This window comes from Homalodisca vitripennis, unplaced genomic scaffold (genome assembly GCF_021130785.1).
Source record: "Homalodisca vitripennis isolate AUS2020 unplaced genomic scaffold, UT_GWSS_2.1 ScUCBcl_392;HRSCAF=2287, whole genome shotgun sequence".
Taxonomy (NCBI): Eukaryota; Metazoa; Arthropoda; class Insecta; order Hemiptera; family Cicadellidae; genus Homalodisca; species Homalodisca vitripennis.
This window is the reverse complement of record NW_025776508.1, coordinates 90,989-94,944: the sequence shown is the minus strand read 5'-3', so window position 1 is coordinate 94,944 and position 3,956 is coordinate 90,989.

Here is a 3,956-nt window from a genome sequence, read left to right as displayed (position 1 = left end):
TTGGTGATTTAAATAATTATTATCAACATCTTAGTGGAGCCAAATATTTTTCAATAATAGATTTAAGAAAAAGTTTTTTGCAATGTCCATTATCACCTGATAGTCAAGATCTTACCTCATTTAGCACTATATTTGGTAAATATAAATTTAAACGAGTACCCTTTGGTTTACATGTTGGTAGTGCTGTATTGTCCGCCTATCTGGATAAAGTCCTAGACAATATAAAATTTAAATATGTGATAAATTTTTGTGATGATATCTTAGTGTACAGTAAAGACCTTGATTCGCATTTAGTACATGTCAGAGAGATTGTAAATAGACTAAGCAAACATGGCTTAACGGCAAACCTAGAGAAAGCAAAGTTTTGTTTTGAGGAAATCTCTTTTTTGGGGAACTTAATAAAAAATAATACAGTAACTATAGATCCCGAGCGAACAAGGAGTATAAGAGAATTTATGCCGCCTAAGAACGCCAAGCAAATTTCACAATTTTTAGGTATGACCAATTTCTTTTCAAAATTTATAAATAATTATGCCGAATTATGTAATCCTTTAAATCGTTTAAGAAGGAAAAACGCTAAATTTGTTTGGACAAGTGAATGTCAAGATTCGTTTGTAAAGTTAAAAGAAGCTATAATGAATCCTCCTGTACTCCAGTTAGCCGATTTTTCAAAGCAATTTATAGTAATGACAGATGCTAGTGGAATAGCCGCAGGTGGTTGTTTGTTACAGGAAAACGACCAAAATGAATTAATGCCAATAGCCTATTACTCTAGGAAATTTACTGATGCCGAATTAAAATATACTGTTTATGAAAAAGAAGCTTTGAGTGCACTAATTTGCATAGAAAAATGGCACGAATTTTTAGAAGTAAGAACCTTTAAATTAATAACTGATAACCAAGCTTTATCCTATGTCCTCAATCACAAAAGGAAGGTAGGAAGACTTGCCCGGTGGATCAAGAGGATTTTGAATTTGCCATTTGAGGTGGAATTTAAAAGTTCCACCGTTAATGCGCTGGCAGACGCCCTTTCACGTATGTTTGAGGGCGAGTCGACGGGAACAGCTGATCCGAGCCCCAGTGACTGCCGGAACGTTCCAGACCAGGATAAAAATAGATTATTGATTTCCTTCTGCCATCCAAACTCCTCCCGAAGGCAAACATGTAAACGAACATCTAATGTAAAGCCTAAAATGCAGATAAATAATAAGTGCAATAACAAGGATAATTTGTGGTTGTTAATTAATGATTTGCCATTAGCGTTTAAAGATTTAGAAAAATATCAACTTCAAGATAAAGAAACTCAGCGAATCATTCAATCTGTAAAAAGCAATAGTAACAATTTATGTTATTTTATAAAAAAACAATTTACTGATGTACAAAAGGAATGTAAAAAGTAAAAGTAAGATATTTTTGCCTGTACAGTTAGTTGATTTAGTATATGAATTCTTCCACAGTTCTTTAATAGGAGGTCATTTAGGCATTGCTAGAACGCAAAGAAAAATTAATCAGTATTTTTATAGACCTGATTTAGACGAAATTATAAAGGCAAAAGTGAAAACATGTAATGTTTGTAAAATGAGTAAAGTGTGCCAAAGAAAATATGAAGGCGAATTAGTATCTGTGCCATTTAAGAACAATATGGATTGTTTATTCATAGATCTTTTAGGTCCCTTAGTGAGAACTAGAAATAGCAATGTATATTTACTTGTAGTTGTAGATGCCGCCAGTAAATTTCTATGGCTAATCCCTTTGAGGGAATGTAAGAGTGCTGAAATATGTAATAAATTAGACCGCATAATTTTTAACAACTTTTCTGTACCTAAAATAATAGTGTCAGACAATGCCGCATATTTTACATCACTGTATTTTAAGAAGTTCTTATTTAAGAATTTTATTGAACACTGTAGACTAGCGCCTTACAGGGCTAATGGAAATCAATCAGAAACGCATATTAGAAACAAATCTACATTATTACGTAGTTTCTATCACAACTGTCATAGTAATTGGGATAATGACCTAGGCTATATACAATTAAGTTTAAACACCGCCCATAATGAAAGCACAGGTTTTGCTGCCTTTGATTTAATGTTTAATCATTCCTGTAATAATGCTTTATCTAATTTATGGAAGCTAAATGATCTAATTGGTGAGAATTTGTCCAAGGAAACTGTTGTAAATAATTTAAAGAGAGCTGTGGTGAATATAAAAAGGAGTATAGCACATAACAGTAATAGACAAAAAGTACTCAGAGCAAAATGTAAAACATCCCTTTAAGTTGCATTCCTTAGTATGGATTAGAACCCACTATTTAAGCAATAAGGTAGAAAAGTTTTGTGCAAAATTAGCACCAAAATATGTAGGAATTTATAGAATTTTATATTTTTTAAGCCCTGTAACTTGTATTGTACAACACACTGAAAATGTTTTGAATGTAAAAAAGGTTCATATTGTAGATTTAAAATTAAATTAAGACCTGTTCTGTATAAATAAAAAAAAAAAAATTTTGTAGCATCCCTAGCTTAAGGAACCACTTGCTGCCAAATTTAAAAGATAAGATAAAATCCAGGAAGTTAACTGTTTGGTGAATTCTTAGCGAATGTGTCAATGGAAATAAAATATAGAAAAAGAATTTGTAAATAGACTTAGTGTAAAGAAATGAGACAAAGTTGATCCTGACTGTTTGTAATGAGGGAACCAAGTATGAAAAATTGTCTGTGTTTTGTAGGTATGCCGAAATGTTGAATTTTGTAGATATATTTGAAGTGTTAAAATTCATGTAGATGTAAGATGTATAGGATGTTGTATGTAAATATATATATTAAGAGTGATGAGTATTAATAAGGAATGTGAGACTTAGCTTCTCGTGAGGGGACGTTTCATTCCAAAGTATTCGATCCATATTGGTAACTTGTCCGCAAGTCTCAGGGTATTTAATGGCAAAACACTATACACAAAACACTGGTATGAATGCTAAAAGAAGTATGAATGTGGCGCCTATATAACAAAACACTACACTACATTTGTTCACTATTTAATCGCCTTAAATGCCCTTATTCTTGCAACGACCCGCAAATTCTAAAACGCTGCAACGTGCACTGCATGAAAATAGTTTGCCTAAATTGATTTTCTATTTTTGGTCCCTAAGCGAGCAGTCATAGAACTGCATTGGCATGCGATCTAGCGGATTTCATAGGAAACTTTTGAAACCCCGCGCTATCGTATTGTTATGGTTGAATTTGAATTTATGTAATGAATAAAAGGTTGAATTAAGTTTGTTATTTAGAATATGTTTAAAGTAAAGCGACTAACTAGGTTGCGAAATCAAAACAGGGGGGATATTCTGTACCGTAAATTAGTTAATTAAATTTCATACAATGTAAATTTCGCAACCTAATCAGCCAGTACAATATAATATTATTTTACATCCAATGTTCCGGAACTAAATTATTGGGCGGAGTAACTACCTAATTGGCACGCGTATGAATTTTTTTCTTCTAACCCTTTGTAGCAGCCCAACTACGTAACCGATCAGACCTCGCGCGCTTTGTCCGTAAGTAAAATTTATCTTTTCGTATTATTAAATTAGCCCTTTGATGCCAAACGTATAAAATGAATGTAACGTAAAGTAAAGATGTGAATAGTAAAGTAACTTACCCTTGAAGATCTTTTATTTGCTTGATGGAGATAGATAAAGGTGGTGGCGTCGTCCTTATGGCGACGAGCACGTTGTTATAAATAGTAATTTGTATCATTAAATGGCTAATACCGTCGCGAATTTGTTTTAGGCGAGTTTACGTAGCTGATGTATCTCACGTGTTGTTTGAATAGATGGCTACCACTTCCCAACTTCTACTCCTCTTCTAGAAATAACCGTTCTTAGACTACAGCTTCAATGTCTCGTGCCAAGACGCCGATACCCGGGTTGTGAGTCTACCTATTGTGAAGGGAAGTGA